This window comes from Scyliorhinus torazame, chromosome 26, assembly GCF_047496885.1.
Source record: "Scyliorhinus torazame isolate Kashiwa2021f chromosome 26, sScyTor2.1, whole genome shotgun sequence".
NCBI classification, from domain to species: Eukaryota; Metazoa; Chordata; class Chondrichthyes; order Carcharhiniformes; family Scyliorhinidae; genus Scyliorhinus; species Scyliorhinus torazame.
Genome location: NC_092732.1, coordinates 8,382,061 through 8,401,207, shown reverse-complemented (window position 1 = coordinate 8,401,207; position 19,147 = coordinate 8,382,061). Strand labels below are relative to the sequence as shown.

Below are 19,147 nucleotides of genomic sequence, written 5' to 3'. Positions count from 1 at the left end.
CCAAAATTATTGACAACTCAAAGATATGTCGGAAGGAAAGTTGTGAAGTTGACAAATGGAGGCAACGACAAATAGAGACAAGTTAAGGGGTTGGGCAAAGATCTGTTAGCTAGAGAATAATGTGGGGAAATTGTGAATTGATCCAGTTTGGGAGCAGGAAGAAAAGAAGAACACATTACCAAGATGATGAGAGATTGCAAATCTCTGAGGTGCGATACATCTGGGTGTCCTGGCGAATGACTCACAGTGTGCAGGCAGAGCAAGTAATTGGGAAATCTAACAGAACGTTTTCATTTACAGAGAGGAGGATTCAATGAAAAAGTAGGGAGTTTACACTTCAGTTGTACGAGCGATACCACATTTGGTATACTCTGGACAACATTGGTCACTTTAGTTAAGGAAGGATGTAAATGCGTTGGAAGTCATTCACATAAATGCATCAGAATAATGCCCGGAATTTGTCCCATGAGGGAAAGTTGGAATGGTTATATGTATCATATCGGCTAGAGTTTAAAAGAGCAAGAGGCGACTTTATTGAAATATATCAGATCCAGAAGGGTATTGAAAAGGTGGATGTGGAGAAGATGTTTTCTCTTGTAGGAAAATGTAGAATTGGGGGGTCACTGTTTAAAAATAACGTGTCGTCCGTTTAAAAGGAAAATTAGGATAATTTGTTTACTCTGAGAGGGTCGTGAATCTTGATAACTTCCATCCTTTCAATGGCGGTTGAAGGAGTATCTTTGAATCTTTTTAAGGCAGAGATTGGTATGTTCTTGGTAAGCAGGGAGTTGAGAGGTGATCGGGAGCAAGCCGTATGCTGAACTGAGGTTACTATCAGATCAGACATGGTCTGGTTAAACTGTGAAGCAGAGTCGCGAGGAGGAATAGCGCATTCCTGATCCTTCTTCGTATTTTCGTCCTTAAAACAGATAGAATTCCGAAACGATGACCACAGTAAATGTTGGAAAGATGCGTCCTCTGGTGAGGGAATATTGAAGTAGGGAACACAGCTTCCGCAGTAAGAGGGGGAAGAGGATCAATGTCTACTCTCAGTGGCTCACTGGTGTTTGAAATTCCCATTCACACAGAGGAGTGTGGCGGGGGTCATTGAATATAGACAAGGCTGAATTAGAGCGGTTTGAATTAACAATGGGGGACAGGGTTGTAGGGAGGCAGACAGGAGGATGGAGATAACATCAACAATCAGGTCAGCTATGATCTTGTTGTATAGCATAGCATGCTCGAGGGGCCGAATGGCCTCTTCGTGTTGCAATTTGCTATGGCCATTTAGTCTCTGCTCAGTTAAATAAAGACAATCGGAATTATTAATTCATCTCAGAATAAAACATGAAGGAACGTGTGAAATGTAAAGCATCAATACCATGGTTATGGCTTTGGGAATGAACCGATTTCTGAAACAGTTATAAATACAGTGAGAACACAAAGTACAAAACAACAAAGAAAATTACAGCACAGGAACAGGCCCTTCGGCCCTCCCAGCCTGCGCCGATCCAGATCCTCTATCTAAAACTGACTATTTTCCAAGGATCTACTTCCCTTTGTTCCCCTCCCGTTCATATATCTATCTAGATACATCTTAAATGACGCTATCGTGCCCGCCTCTACCACCTCCGCTGGCAAAGCGTTCCAGGCACCCACCACCCTCTACGTAAAACACTTTCCACGCACATCTCCCTTAACCTTTCCCCCTCTCACCTTGAAATTGTGACCCTTTGTAATTGACACCACTACGTTTGGAAAAAGCTTCTTGCTATCCACCCTGTCCATACCTCTCATAATTTTGTAGACCTCAATCAGGTCCCCCCTGTACCTCCGCCTTTCCAACGAAAACAATACTAACCTGTCTTCATAGCTAGCACCCTCCATGCCAGGCAACATCATGGTGAAACTCCTCTGCACCCTCTCTAAAGCATCCACATCATTCTCGTAATGTGGCGACCAGAACTGCACGCAGTATTCCAAATGTGGTCTAACGAAAGTCTTCTACAACTGTAACATGACCAGCAGACTCTTGTACTCAATACCCCGTCCGATGAAGACAAGCATGCTGTGTGCCTTCTTGAACACTCTATCGACCTGCGTTGCCACCTTCAGGGTACAATGAACCTGAACTCCCAGTTCTCTCTGTATACCAATTTTCCCCAGGACTCTCCCATTGACCGTATAGTCCGCTCTCGAATTGGTTCTTCCAAAATGCATCACCTCGCATTTGCCTGGATTGAACTCCATCTGCCATTTCTCTGCCCAACTCTCCAAACTATCTATATTTTGCTGTATTCATTGACAGTCCCCCTCGCTATCTGCAACTGCACCAATCTTAGTATCATCTGCAAACTTGCTAATCAGACCACCTGTACCTTCGTCCAGAACATTTATGTATATCACAAACAACAGTGGTCCGAGCACGGATCCCTGTGGAACACCACTAGTCACCTTTCTCCATTTTGAGAAACTCCCTTCCACCACTACTCTCTGTCTCCTGTTGCCCAGCCAGTTCTTTATCCATCTAGCTTGCACACCCTGAACCCCATGCGACTTCACTTTTTCCATCAACCTGCCATGGGAAACTTTATCAAACGCCTTATTGAAGTCCATGTATACGACAGCCCTTCCCTCATCAATTAACTTTGTCACTTCCTCAAATAATTCTATTAGGTTTCAAAGACAAGACCTTCCCTGTACAAAACTATGCTGCCTATCACTGATACGTCTATTTTCTTCCAAGTGTGAATAGATCCTATCCCTCAGTAACTTCTCGACAGTTTGCCTACCACTGACGTCAAGCTCACAGGTCTATAATTCCCCGGATTATCCGTGCTACCCTTCTTAAACAAAGGGACAACTTTAGCAATTCTCCAGTCCTCCGGGACCTCACCCATGCTCAAGAATGCTGCAAAGATATCTATTAAGGCGCCAGCTATTTCGTCCCTCGATTCCCTCTGCAACCTGGGATAGATCCCATCCGGACATGGGGACTTGTCCACCTTAATGCCTTTTAGAATACCCAAAACTTCCCCCTTCCTTATGCCGGCATCCATCCCTAACCTCAACATCCGTCATGTTCCCCTCCTTCATGAATACCGATGCAAAGTACTCATTAAGAATCTCACCCATTTCCTCTGACTCCACGCATAAATTCCCTCTTTTGTCTTTGAGTCAGACAATTTTTCCCGAGTTACCCTCTTGTTCCTCATATACGAATAAAAGGCTTTGGGATTTTCCTTAACACTGTTAGCCAAAGATATTCCATGACCCCTATTAGCCCTCTTTATTGCGCGTTTGAGATTTATCCTACTTTCCCGATATTCCTCCAAAACTTCATCAGTTTTAAGTTGACTAGATCGTATGTCTGCTTCCTTTTTCATCTTAGATTGTCTCACAATGCCACCCGTCATCCATGGTTCCCTAATCTTGCCATTTCTATCCCTCATTTTCACAGGGACATTTCTGTCCTGCACTCTGATCAACCTTTCCTTAAAAGAATCCCAAATTTCAAGTGTGGATTTACCCTTAAACAGCTGCTCCCAGTCTACATTCCCGAGCTCCTGCCGAATTTGGTTATACTTGGCCTTTCCCCAACTTAGCATTCTTCCTTTCGGACCACTCTCGTCTTTGTCCAGGAGTATTCTAAAACTTACGGAATTGTGATCACTATTCCCAAAGTAATCACTGACTGAAACTTCAAGCACCTGGCCGGGATCATTCCCCAATACCAGGTCCAGTATGGCCCCTTCCCGAGTTGGACTATTTACAGACTGATGTCAGTGATGAGCTTTAAAAACACTTCACTTACTGGCTTGTCACTGTGGGGTCTGTCAATTCGGTTTTCTCAAATAATAAACGCAATTAGTACTTTAAATAATGGACATTAAACAAATGTTCAGTAAAATATCGGTGTTAATCATCAATATTCACCCGATCAGCCACAATATGAATTCCAAATCCAAATGAGGATGAATATTCTAGGCCGGATCATCCAGGCAGTTCCGGCAATGGATGAAAATGTACAATCCTGACAGAGAGAAAACAATTAGTAACTGCTGCTGGGTCAAATGATTCTTCATGGGAATATCTCAGAGGAAACATGACCCAATTCTGATCCGTGCTGAAAATTCTCTGCAAGACTCCTCAGGAACCCAGGTCACGGAATCTTCAGCAGAATGGTGAGGAATGGAAGGTGGGAGACAAGAGAGAAATACATTCCTGTTGTTGTCTGGTGGCAGGAATCACTGGCAGCATGACTTACGAAATTAGCTGTACTCAGCGTTTGACCTTTTCTGCAGAAATGCTTGACCTTCCATGGCGAAGGAGCGGGGAAGTAGAATTTGCAGCAGATAGCGAGTCTGGCAGCAACGAGACGCATTGGTGGTGACCGCAGCTGTTTGCTTTGAGCATTAAAAATACCTCGCCACAGCCCAAAGCGCGTTGAACTCTAGATATCAGTACCCGAGATTGTGACCACTCTCTGCTTGAGATGGAAAATATGTTGAGCCAAAAGGTCTCTATGGTTTTCTTGTTTTTACAGTTGAGGCGCTTCACCCACAGAACTGCCTTCAGAGGTCACATACTGGTAGTCAATGTCAAACTGCAGACAGAATTCGGGGTTACCGCCCAGAGTGGATTCAACTAAACAGAGTATAAACAGAGGCTGGTGTATAATCATGCTCAGTAACAATGTGTTTATTAATGTTATACCGATTTCCTATTTCTCTGCCCTTACCGGGATTTGAATAAAATTAACTGATCCCCAACTTTATTCACAAGTGCACAATGCCTTCATCTTACTGGGATCGCACTGTGTAATATCGACACAGAGAATAAGGCTTCCTAACCGCACACTGGCTTGGGACTTTATCGCCATTCCTTTACTGTTCCTGGACCAAGCGCCTGGAGAAACAAGCCAAAGGTTGGTGTGCCGACACGCCATGGACTACAGAGGTGAACAAACCTGCCCCTCATCCCCTTATAAAAGAACAATGACAAATACATAATCGGTCAGGCCCTTTGGCCCTCCACGGTTCTGACCATGATGCCCAAACTAAAAAAACTGCTGTCCTTCGTCGTATCCCTCTATTTCCCCTTCTTCATCTATCAATCCAGATGTCTCTTAAATGGTGTTAATGTGCCTGATTTCACCACATCCTCTCGCCGCGAGTTCCAGGCACCCACCGCTCTCTGCATGATAAACCTACTCCGCACATCGCCATTAAACAAAACTCCTCTCAGCTTGAACCTGTGGCCCCTTGTCATTGACGAGTCCACCCTTGGAGAAAGACTCTGAGTTTCCACCCTATCTATTCCTCTCAGAATGTAGAGACAGTTAGGGATGGACAATTAATTCCGCCCTGACCAGCGATGATCGCATCCTATGAACGAACGAATATAAATTGGTGACCTCTTGCTTTCATCAGAAGGTAAATGCAAATCTTTGTATTTAGAAAGAAATACATGGTACAACTTTCACTCTTAATTTCTCTCCACTAATGTATTTCCATACTGCAGCTTCTAAGACATGTTGTCTGCCCGGCATGTGCTGCATTTCCACTGATAATGATTTCCAAATATTTCCTGAGGCATATCTTTCGGAAAATGTGGGGCATTGCATTGGGAATGTCGATCACCACAAACCTTTATTCGCGGCTTTACGAACAGATGGCATGCAGGCTAAATTTACTCGAGTATCTTCCCTGTTCACCGTTTAATAATGTTGTCTACTATTTTACCCAGAGGGGAAATGCTTTTAACTTAACCCTTTGGGAAGACGGAATGCAATTCGTTTCTGCTCGAACTTTTATTTTAAAGAGAAGCCACTCACTCAACAGCAGAATGTGCGAGAGTGAATGTGGCTCAGAATCGAAATCCAACCCAGTTAACGATAGGCCCAGGATTTTGGTCTGTCCCTGTTGCTACTCAAAAGATTGGTTTATTCGATCTGTGAAGAATTCCAAAGCAACGCCCATTTCCATGATCTTGTTGGTGATATTCACGAGAAAAACACATAGAAGGCTACAGAGGAAAATGATTCTAATTCTGTTGAATTGTTTTTATATATGGATCCTTGTTTGGAAAACTTGTACTAATTGCAAATTTCTGCCGCCCCCCCCCCTCCCCCCGCAAATTACAATAAGGATATTGGCAATGGAGCAAACACGATTTACAAGAACGAGAGCTGGGCCGAAATGTCATAAATAACTAGAAATAGGGAACAGGCTGGGGATTGTTTAACTGGCGAAGCCAAGGCTGAGGGGCGGATTGGTAGATGTCTTATAAGTTGGATCAGCAACATCATCCCAATGACAATCTGGGATGGATCAACTTGAGTGAATTACCAACTGCTATATTCAGCATATTATTGCAGTTATTATTCCGCCCCGCCCTCTGAACTACAGCCAATCAGATTGTTGTGAGCTCTTCTGTTCCTTGTCAGCTGTGACACCCAGGCGGTGATGGCAGCGAAAATGAACGTCACATTCACCAAGACACTGCTCACAGAATGGTGTCATACTTTCCGGAGCACAGATCGTCATCGTTTCCAGCGGATCTGGCCCTGAGCTCGGGTCAGTCAGCGGGCACTCTGGCCACAGTAACATGCGAGTGAGAGCGAAAACGGGCAGCAGGCTCCGGCTCAAGATGGCAAAGGAACATTTCCCACTGATACTCATTTTCCTGGTTCTGCGGAGTTACGGTGAGTAAACGGCGGTGGGAAATTTAGCCGGAATTACCTTCGTTCAGTAAAATGCGAGAATGATTGTTTCCTGAGATAAAAATGTGATCCAGTGATCAGGTGAAGGGATTTCACCAGATAGTGTCAATGTGTTTACTGCTTCCTCCTATACACCGAAACAGAAATGAATTGAAGAATAAATCTCACCAAATACTCTGTAAAACTACAAAGAGATTGTTCTTTAATTATAGCTGAAGCGTTTCAAAGCGGATGTGTCCAATCTGTCAATAATCACTGATAACGTGACAATAATCTCTCTGGTTACAGACTCCGAGTCCACTCTGTCTCACATCCCCTTCCCAGTGACCGCTGAAGTCGGGAAGATGGTGGAATTAACCTGTCATTACATTTACGAAGTGGAATTGGTCTCTAGCTATGGCTGGTATAAACAAGGAGTGGGTGAAACCCCGATACCAGTCGACATTTCATCCTGTAACGGGGCGAATTGTAAGTTCATTTCTAAAAAAGGCAACAGCAAAAAAGTACTGATTCTGGAAATCCACAATGTTCAGGCGAATGACTCGGGTTCCTACTACTGTGCTCGTATAGCTAACTATGCACCGCTCCAGAAAGCAGCTACATTATTGGTTGGAGGTAAGAGAACAATTGAAATGAATTCTGATCATGCACAGTATTATCATTTTGTGTGAATCAATCGTTGAATATGTCTCAATCTGTGTCCAGACAGTTCCACCAACAAGACGGCGGTGCTGATATTTGTGCTACAGGGTGAGGCGAATTCGAGTGAAACCGTCCCCTTGGTGTGTTTGGTCAGTGGACTTTCTTCTAACCGGATTGCTATTTTCTGGAATATTTCCGGCCTGGTAACCGAAGGATCGAGCGATCCCGGTACAATGGCGGAGGACGGGACCTACAGCATCACCAGTCAGATCATGGTGTCGATGGAAATCTGGACTACTGGCGCTGTCTGTACTTGTATTGTTCAACTGGGGTCTCGAATCAAAAAATGGACAACGAGCGTGTCGTTCCCGAAATCAGCAGAGACAAGGACAGGTGAGTTGGCGATCTTCACAATGATGGTTTGAATTCAAGTTATAATCAATAAGAATGATTAGCTGGAAGATAAGACTCTGAAGCCTGTTAAATAAAAGCAAAGGCTCTCCGATCTTTATCCCGATAGCTCTGTCACATTTTCCCATTAAACTAGAATCTGGTTTCCCTTTTCGAAGTTATTGAATCTGCTTCAACCATCCTGTTTACGGAGTAGACTTTGGAATGGACTTGTGATCAGTTCTCTGCTGGATGGGCTTTACAAACAGAAACCAGACAAAAGTGGAAATTGTTGTCTAAAAACGAATTGTTTTATGAGACATTCATTTATTTTCTCTGAGTCTCATTTTCCAGAACCCATCATCCGTGAACATCTGTTTTATTGTTTGAATGCTGCTTCCTGAGACCGACAATCTTTTCGAACATTAATCTCTGGGTCTAGCACTTCACAGAAATGTCATTTTCAGAAATTATCCCAAGTGTATCGCACAGGTTTTACTTGGCAGGGAATCGGAGCTTTATTGTCACAAACCATTGACAGGGGCAGGGCGATTACTAATGCATGCAAAGGCCTTGACATTAGCAATAGGGCAGAAAGTAGAATAAGAAGGGAGCTGTGATGAACATTAACAAATCTCTGGTTCAGCATCAACTGAAGTATTACGTCCTATCTGGGCACCAGATTGTCTGGAGAATGTATTAGAGACAGTGCAGAAAAGATTCAAGGCAATGGTATCAAGGGCGGGAAAATTAATTCCCGTGCATTACCGATATGCACTGATGCTGTTCTCCTCGGAGAAGAGAAGTTTGAGCAGATATTTGATAGTGGCGTTTACAGATCAGGAGGGATCATGGATGAGTACAGAGTGAAAATCAGTACCCCGTGACCGAAGGATGGAGGGCAGGGCTGTACAAATGTGCTGTGGTTGGGAAAGGAATGAACTGCAACATGGTGGAGAACCCTTCTGTACACCGAATGTTCATCATTGGAACACACTGCCTGAGAGTGTGGTTGAAGCAGTTCAATCGTGGCGTTCGAAAGGGAATTGGAGAATGGTGAGAAATGGAAGAATGGGCAGGGGGAAGAGGAATTGCAGGCGAGTGGAATAAAGCCTGCTGTTGCTGACGAGAGGTAGCAGAGAGTTGGTGGGCTGAATGGCCTCCTTCTGTGCTGCAATTATTCTCTGATTGAGTAATGTTTGGAGATGGAAATGGGAAGATAAATTAATGTTGGAAGACATCCGGAATCATTGAATTTTTAAATTGAGGAATCGAGTCTAAAAGCAAGGGCGATGTGTTGATGCGCCAGAAAGCATTGGCTGGTCACGTCCACAGTATTGTGATCAGCTGCACACAGCTTTTTAGGGGTGGAAGTCACAAGTCTACCGAGAGAGCCGCGGAGATTTGTTGGGAACTGGCACTTCAGTTAATGTGGAGAGACTGGAGAAACTTGGACTCCTGTCCTTACGGAAGAGAAGATGAAGAAGATATATTCGGAGATATTTCTAACACCTTTAACATAGTTACTTTTTCAAAACACTTCAGCAGAACGAAATCAAAGGGCGGCACGGTAGCAGAGTGGTTACCACTGTTGCTTCACAGCTCCAGGGTTCCAGTTTCGATTCCCGGCCTGGGTCACTGTCTGTGCGGAGTTTGCATGTTCTCCCCGTGTCTGCGTGGGTTTCCTCCGGGTGCTCCGGTTTCCTCCCACAGTCCAAAGATGTGCAGGTTAGGTATCAATTTGGCCATGTTGAATTGTCCATCGTGTCCAAAACGGTTAGGTGGGGTAACTGGGTTAAAGGGATAGGCTGAAGGGTGCTCTTTCCAAGGGCCGATGCAAACACGATGGGCCGAATGGCCTCCTTCTGCACTGTAAATTCTTTGATTCCATTTCAGGTGTTGCTATCAGTTTCCCGGGGTTTACTTTCCCCCTTTCCCTCCCAAGCTTCAGGTTCCGATTTTTTAACTGAGTTCCGTTTCCCAACTGAGAATGCCAGGAGATAAGGATGAGACATAGAAGCAGATTTTAATTGTGTTCTCTCTGCAGGGTGGTGCAGTCGGGCCCTTCCCCGTTTCATCGCTGTCCTGGCGGTTCTGGTTCTCTTGTTGATTCTACTTCCCATTTGGATTTGTAAAGGTGGCAGATCAGGTGAGGAATCCGGTTCATGAGGGACATTGCCATGATTGCGTATCCAATGTTATTATATTCTCCTTATTTTATTTTGCTAATTATAGTTCCTTCTTTCAGGAAAATGGGACAACAAAAGCCAAAATGAAAAGTGAGTGACTGAGACATTTGCAAACTACATCACGGACACTCTCTTTGTGTTTAGTATTGTGTGAAGTCCAGTTCAAACCCGACTCTGACTTCAATGTTTCATGTTGACATTCTGTTCGATATTTGAAGATGAATCTAAAACTGCTGTACAATTAATTATTTTCTCAGCTATTTCTGGTACCTGGGCCAGGATTTGGATGACCTAACACTTCATTAATACTTCTTGTCCTTGTTCAGTTTCAGTTTGAGCGAGACAACACAAAGACAGGGGCGGAAAGAGCGACAAACGGGTAAGTTCCATTGAAACACTGGTACAGATTAAATATCAAATGGCGGGAATTCACCGATTGATAAGTGGACTGACCGCCATCAGAATATTCTTCAATCATCTCATTCCTGTTGGTGCCAGAAAACGGCCCATTGTGGATTATTAAATCTGCCGCTAATATACCAGATGGGCAGTGGACACTAGACAGGTATTGTCCAGTCATTGGCAAATTGGACTCCATTGCCGTTTTATCTGAGAAGTGATGCATTGAGGGGCTGTTGATCTATTGGGGGAACACAGGCTTATGTGTGAAGCTTTTGGATTGACTCCCATTGACAATTAGGGCCAATTGCGTTGAGGCCATTGGCGCATTGATTCGTCATTGTCTTCGCCTATCTCCAGCTGAATATCTATTCGCCGGAAGAAATACTATTTAAATTCATATTGTATTCTTTAATACCTAGGCGAACTCCGCCAAACACAGACACAGAGATTACATGACGGTGAGTAACGGGTAAGTGCAATTAATATGCTGTCAAGCTGCAGATAATTGCTGATTATTGGAATAATGTGCACCCCATCCCACGCTAGATGTTTCACGTGGTTGGCAGAGCACATTCTAGAACACATTTATTTGTTTCAGACCACACTCGTCGCTTTAACTAAAATCAGAACATATTCCCCTGCGGGGGCAGGAGTGGAGGAGCGAGGGGGTTGTGTTGGGACTCGGGAGCAGGAAGCTCTCAGTATCCAGTGTTGACATCAATTCCCTCAACAAACATCCAAATAAAATACATTCGCTGCGCCGTTATTAAATGGATGTTCTTGGAACACTATTGATTTCGAATGGGCTGCAGAATACCTTCATTGAAAGCTTTGACGAGTATTTTGAAAAGTTGCTGTGACACAACCAGGGTCTTGCAAAGCCGTGAAATGCGCAAAATAAGAGCAGTGTGGGTTCTGCGACCTGATTTGGAGGTTGAGGCAGAAACATTTAATCAGGCACCTGGATCTTCACTTAAAGTGTTGGAATGTTTAAAACAACGGATCGGGAGATGGGCAGTGTGATAAGAATGACCAGCGTTCTTTATCTTTCAAGTTATTTTATTTAGGCACTGACAGCATGGTCTAAATGGACTCTTGATGTGCCCCCACCCCCTCCCACCCCCTTCTCTGCGATTCTTCGGTGTAAGTCTCTTTATTGTGCCTATGTTTCTGTCTGGATATGGATTTATCTGCCGGACCCTGTAGATAACACACGAGGAAACATGATCATCAGGTTCGCTCTTGAACAATAATTATATCGAATAAAAGTAACAGTTACATCGCCGCAGTTGTCTGGTGACACATTGACGATGTCTGCTTTAATTAGCTTTCCAATTTCACGACTCCATCACAGATCATTTGTCCAGACAATTATTGCAGATACACATTAAGCAGCACCCTCGCAGATAGATATAGAGGGCACTGGAAGAAGATTCAACAGTGGTTTTCAAAAGGGAATCTATGAAATGGTTGAAGGGAGGAGAATTGATGAAGATATGGGGAATGTTAAACTGAGGTTGCGCTAACTGACTAGCACTTTCATGGAGCCAGTACGGATTGAATGGGCCGAATGGTATCCTTCTTAGTTGTCTCGTTTTGTCACTTCATTGAGGTCGATTTCATTTCGGGATAATTTGACATCTATGTTAACTATTTTTGAATGTCGATGCTTCATATATTTCCCAGTCTCAGGGCGGACCTCTCGATGCCTCCCTGGACTTGGCCGCTTTGGAGAAGAGATCAAAAAAGAAGGCAGGTGGCAGATGGGAACCTGGATGGCTTTTCCTTGATGAATCCTGGAGGAGACAGGATATGCCGAACAACCCGAAACTTAATGGAAATAAACATAGAGCCAAGGAGACTTCTGTAAAGCAGCTAAACTCTCCCCGTGCATTGCGCCAAACACTGCCTCCTTTGTTCAGTGTAGAGGATAAAGTGTTGAGAATCATTTGTGATAATCCGCTGTAACCATGTCGCTAAGGTATGGCAGAATTGTAGAGCAAAGTCTAGTCACAGTGAGAACTCTCTGATGATTGGATAGTTCCGGCGACATTTCATTTCAAATGTCGATATGTAAATATAAATAAATTGATCGATCATTAAACGATGTTGCAATACGACCAATAAGTGACATAATTGATAGTCATCTGCGATTTCTGTTGAAAATATCAGTTCAGGATTCAGATGCGTTTCACGGGTTGAGATTTGAATTGGGGAAAGTGATCAAAGTAACAATAGCCCCAGATGACCACAGGCTGCTTTCCCCTTTGAGTGGGAGAGCTGACTGGTGGTGAGGTAACCTGAGGGTCGCAGCACCTCATGCGAGCGGCAATGGGCCAGGAGGCGGGGCCTTCATGAACAGCCTCAGCCGGTACGGAAGTTTAACTTCGTGAACACACTGTTGAGCCAGATGGTGTAAACAGGCCCTGAACAGTCAGACAGATGTGGAGAGTAATGTATGAAATTTCCCATGACTCCATCTTTCCTTGACCCAGGAAGTATTGATTGAAACCAACATGTCAGAGATGGAAGATGTAGAATATGTTTAGAAAGAAGGGGCGCATTTGGAACTATTCTCTCTCCAAGTGGTAGATTTCCACGTTATGTCAGGACGAGTTCTGAGCTAATTGGTAGGAATTCAGTCCATCATCTTAGCGCGATGGCCGAATTCCATTTCGATGGACTTTTGTCGTGTTCTGTCTGGATATTCCAATTTATATCTCCATTCTGATTACTCCGGATGAACAGATACTTTGTTACACTGAGTCACAAAAAAGACATCTCCTAAAGAAACTCTTTTCAATATCAATCTCCCAGAAATTTCCCAACCAATATCTTGGTGATTGAAATTAACACGTAACAGCATTCTAATTGTTAATGTGAATTTAGACAGTGCGGCAGGATTAGAGGGGACAAATGGCCAGTTGCTTGCTGGAAATGGCGTTGCGATATTGCGAATGATTTGGAGGAATAATAATAATAGCGTTTAATTTCCCATGCAAAAGTGTACAATTGTATTTGGTTTCACATCCAGTATAGCAGTAAAAACAGTTCAAAAGAGTAAATATTGCTTGTATGCCACCATTCATTCTTTTGCGAATATATGTCATGCATCCATACCACACACGCAGAACACAATTCACTGAATATATATGAAAAACAGCAAGTTAAATTATAATTATTTTATTGAGTGTTCATGGTACTGGGAACAAAATACCTCTGGAGCCGATTGTCCCACGCAACATTATAAAGCCTCGGCTCAAAGAGTGAGAGTGTCTACCGGTGATGGTCTGAACATTCCTCTGAGCTACTTTGTGAAACAAATTATTGAGTTGCGTCTGCTGTCGACCAACGGTTTTACCTGAAGTGTTGACAATTCTCGCGAGCTTACCGTTGCTGTTCACACTGTGGTAACCATACCAGACTGGCATGTTAACCATTCAAATAATATCTGCCAGAACTTTTTATACCTTCTCTGAAGCATTATGATTCATTTCAAACACTTTTAGTTTCTAATTAAAAGCAATTTTTAAATATGCTGCCGCTGTTCTCTGTGAAGCTTAGCTTCTGGTCTACATATGTTCCCGGACTCTTGAAACACACTTCAAACTCTGCCGGTTGACCATTAAGATACACAGCGTCACACGTCTGTAGGTCATTCATATACAAAAGTAGTGCTTATACAAATCTGAAGAGAATTCAATTGGCGCGATTTCTGAAGAGTGATCACACGTTCAAAGTAGAATCGAGGGAGAACGTGGTAAATGGAAATTGGTTTCAATTTCATCATTGAAAAGTAAAAATAACGTCTTAAATCATCGAAAGGTCACGGTACAGAGGAGGCCATTTGGCCACGTTATCCATGCCAGCCCGAGGACACTCAGATTCCATACTCATCCCACTATCTCCCGCCAGTCACGTGTATTCTAAATACTGATAGGGTTGACAATTCAGAAACATAAAGATAGAAAGAGTAAGGTGTATGAGATATCTTGGTCATATAAGTACACGTGGACACATGGACTTATAAAGCGATGACACATAAGTAATTCAATAAAAGTGGTATGACCCTCCGTATCCCGCCCTGTAAACATTCCAGTGGATAGCAAAGGAATTGGATTCCAAACTCCTCACCAAGCACAGGAACAATCCTGGCAATTTCAGCCTTTGATGTAATAATGAGGGAGGTGACTGGAAAGCTTCTTGGGATGGGGAGTTTCGGTTCGATCACAGTTGTTCTGAGACTCCTGATTATTAAAGAAGGAATCGCAAGTTTTTGCCGTGCAGAGCCAATTGGAGCCATTTCCACCTACCAAGGACATCCCTGAGAGCTCCTTCCTTTCATAAATAAATGACAGAATCACTGTCCTGGACACCCGCAATGATCAGAGAGCAGAGTGTCTTCTGTCATTAAATTATTCGCGGTGCTGCCGTTCATTCAAGCAGATCGGACATGCTGCCAAACAAGCCTTGTGATTGTTCACCTTTTAGGTAGTTCAGCCAGAGAGTGAATTGCCGGAGGCTGGGACAAAACTACCTGAAACACAATAACTGTGAGAGACAAAATCATTCACCAGTGGTTCTGTTGTATCAGGAAGAGACAATATTCCAAATGAAGGATGGGGTGCAAGAGTAAACTATAAAATAGCCCATTCCCTCATGAATGAATCTAATTTGAATCAAATGCCGAGACTAACAATTGAATGGTGAATGATTTTGTCTCTCACAGTTATTGTGTCTCAGGTTGTTTTGTCCCAGGCTCCGGCTCTTCAGGATCTCTGACTTTGAACTATCTAAATGTGCACAGTCACAAAGCTTGTTTAGCAGCATTTCCCTTCTGCTTGCAGCTGGGAGTAATCTAGTGACAAGATACAAATGAATGAATACCAGGACAAAAAGAGAAAGGGACACACTTCAGGACTCATGGAAGTATAGTGGATGTTGCTATGTGGGGAACGATGCAGAGCAAGAGCTCACATTCAACCATGTGTCAATGGCCAAGGTTATGTTTTTTTATTTCTATGTTCAGGGCCAATCATTGATCCTGATACACGGGGGCGAATGCCTCCCTCCCCCACGCTAACACCACTGACAGGCGCACTCCACTCTTCCGCTCAGAGAGAACATGTTCTTTCTTTACAGCCCAGAAGGGCAGGCAAGGCTTTGCGATTTAACATTTCATACCAATATTAACTACTCATGGGATGGGAGTGATTTCCTACACGAATGACGATATCAATGACCCACCTCCTGCATTTGGACAGTTCTGAATGAGGAATGAAGAGGTCTGATCCGGGAAACAGCTGCTGCAGCGTACTGGACATTAACCAGTTCACTGGTACTCTGGGATTGACACCGATTAGGCGCTCCGGAACTCTGTACTCACAAAGCATTGTGAAAATGCTCATGTTGCGGAAGTTACGTGCAGTATTTAAAAGTTGCGCACTGGAAAATTGAACGAGGTGCACATCTTGGATGAGGTCGTCCTGTTGGGTACCTGATAGGTACTTAGTAAAGGTGCTACCGCACTGCTCTGCCTTGAAAGGGCAAGATCTTCAACTCGCGGTTATCGCTGCTGAAAATGTGGTGTAGGGACCAGACTCCACAAACTGCATCAAACGTCAATGGTACTAAATCCAACGACATCATTGCTGTTACATAGAACATAGAACGATACAGCACAGTACAGGCCCTTCGGCCCACGATGTTGCACCGAAACAAAAGCCATCTAACCTACACTATGCCATTCTCATCCATATGTTTATCCAATAAACTTTTAAATGCCCTCAATGTTGGCGAGTTCACTACTGTTGCAGGTAGGGCATTCCACGGCCTCACTACTCTTTGCCTAAAGAAACTACCTCTGACCTCTGTCCTATATCTATTACCCCTCAGTTTAAAGCTATGTCCCCTCGTGCCAGCCATTTCCATCCGCGGGAGAAGGCTCTCACTGTCCACCCTATCTAACCCCCTGATCATTTTGTATGCCTCTATTAAGTCTCCTCTTAACCTTCTTCTCTCTAACGAAAACAACCTCAAGTCCATCAGCCTTTCCTCATAAGATTTTCCCTCCATACCAGGCAACATCCTGGTAAATCTCCTCTGCCCCCGCTCCAAAGCCTCCACGTCCTTCCTATAATGCGGTGACCAGAACTGTACGCAATACTCCAAATGCGGCCGTACCAGAGTTTTGTACAGCTGCAACATGACCTCCTGACTCCGGAACTCAATCCCTCTACCAATAAAGGCCAACACTCCATAGGCCTTCTTCACAACCCTATCAACCTGGGTGGCGACTTTCAGGGATCTATGTACATGGACACCTAGATCCCTCTGCTCATCCACACTTCCAAGAACTTAACCATTAGCCAAATATTCCGCATTCCTGTTATTCCTTCCAAAGTGAATCACCTCACACTTCTCTACATTAAACTCCATTTGCCACCGCTCAGCCCAGCTCTGCAGCTTATCTATATCCCTCTGTGACCTGCTACATCCTTCAGCACTGTCAACAACACCACCGACTTTAGTGTCGTCTGCAAATTTACTCACCCACCCTTCTGCGCCCTCCTCTAGGTCGTTGATAAAAATGACAAACAGCAACGGCCCCAGAACAGATCCTTGTGGTACGCCACTTGTGAACTCCATTCTGAACATTTGCCATCAACCACCACCCTCTGTCTTCTTTCAGCTAACCAATTTCTGATCCACATCTCTAAATCACCCTCAATCCCCAGCCTGCGTATTTTCTGCAATAGCCTACCGTGGGGAACCTTATCAAACGATTTACTTAAATCCATATACACCGCATCAACTGCTCTACCCTCGTCTACCTGTTCAGTCACCTTCTCAAAGAACTCGATAAGGTTTGTGAGGCATGACTTACCATTCACAATGCTATGTTGACTATCCCTGATCAAATTATTCCTATCTAGATGATTATAAATCTTGTCTCTTATAATCCCCTCCAAGACTTTACCCACAACAGACGTGAGGCTCACCGGTCTATAGTTGCTGGGGTTTTCTCTACTCCCCTTTTTGAACAAAGGGACCACATTTGCTATCCTCCAGTCCTCTGGCACTATTCCTGTAGCCAATGATGACATAAAAATCAAAGCCAAAGGCCCAGCAATCTCTTCCCTGGCTTCCCAGAGAATCCTAGGATAATTCCCATCAGGTCCCGGGGACTTATCTATTTTCAGCCAGTCCAGAATTGCCAACACCTCTTCCCTGCGTACCTCAATGCCATCTATTCTAATAGCCTGGGTCCAGAGAAATGCCCATAATTCAAAGCGTTGGTTGTGTTACATTCACCCGCAACGCATTAACTTGTTCAGAATTCAACAAAAATATACCAAACTAAAAATCGCCAGAATTCGATGTCTATATTTTAGTAACAGTCTCACCCAATTGCGTCTCCCCGCCTGTCTCTTCGAGTCAGATTTGCATCTATGGTCCTGGGGAGTACTGTAATTTTATGTTCTACTGGTAACTCCTTCCACCTCCTCTTTGTCTCGACCCATCAACATATACATTCTATACATTCCTCCATGTGCTGATCCAGCTTCCCCACTGAAATACAACACTGTTGTTCACCAGGATCTTTTCCTTTGGGAGCTCGGTCAACATTCACCCCATACTCTGTTCAAAGACCTTGCACCTGAGCTCCGCCGATTGGATGTATGATAATCTCTATGATATTGATGGACTCTCAGTCATTTCTCTCCCCCACAAGTGGAATTGTTGTTTTTCTCTATCTCCGCTGAAGCCTCTCTCAGAATTTTTAACAGCTCTATCAGTTCGCCCACCAGCCTGTTCTTTCCTGGAGTTCAGAGCGCCAGCCTATGCAATCTTTCCCCACAGTAACAGCCTCGAAACACGAGCAGGCAATTTCTTGACAAGGAGCTAATCTTTCCATCCGGTGTCTACGAATCTGCATTTTGTGACATCGGCATTTAACACCGTTAACGTCTCTCCCGGTTCCCGCCCTTCTCACTCCCTCATGTGCTCACCTCTGTCCCTCTTTAGTACCTAAATGCCACGCTATAATCAATCCCTTCTACTGCTGTTTCTATGTTCATTTTTCTGCAAGAACTTGGTGGCCTCCTCCGCGTTGGCGAAATAGTGGTCCTTTACCTGCTAGCTGACCCATATCTCGTGGGGTAGAGCATGCCAAACTGCACCTTGATGTTATACAGTCAGGATTCGGAGCTGGTAAATTCTGCACAGCGCTTGGCCAGGTCTGCTCCAATGTCCACGTACAGGCGAATGGATTGTCCTTCTCATTTGCATCCTTTCCTGCTTATCGCCATCCTCAGGATCCGCTCCTTATCCTGGCGCCTTGGGCCATTGCCGGAGCTATATGTGAGCGAGGTCTACCTCCGCGGCTTTGGCGAAATGTTCCTCGCTCACCAGCTTCCGGAGCATCGCTGCTCCCTATTCGACTGGGATCCTCCCTCCGATCCCTCTGGAAGTCCCACGATCTGCAGCATTTGCCGACTTGAGCAGTTTTCCTCGTCATCGCCATTTCCCCTCAGCCCTATCTAAGACCTGGCCAGCCTCGCCACCTCGGCTTCCAGATTCGCAATCCGATCCCCCTGATGTGTGGCGACTTTCTCGAGGTCTCGTGTGGTTACCTCTTGGGCCTCAAGCCTCCTTCATGGGGTCATCGCGGCCTCCACTGCCGCCCCCACGCCTGCCATGACGTCTACCTGCATTGCCGCCCTGTGCTTCTGGAACTCGGAGGGAATGAAACTCAGCATGTTACATCTGCCTGTGTCTGCACTGGAAATTCCGTGAG

General features: G+C 44.4%; 1 long non-coding RNA gene across 1 annotated transcript; it reads left to right on the top strand.

Moving 5' to 3' along the window:
• The first annotated feature begins 9,824 nt into the window (after positions 1-9,824).
• Positions 9,825-12,390, top strand: LOC140403050 (uncharacterized). The gene is made up of 5 exons (XR_011938226.1): positions 9,825-9,905; positions 10,005-10,035; positions 10,272-10,324; positions 10,767-10,816; positions 12,034-12,390. It is a non-coding gene; the product is annotated as an uncharacterized lncRNA (long non-coding RNA).
• Positions 12,391-19,147: the final 6,757 nt, after the last annotated feature.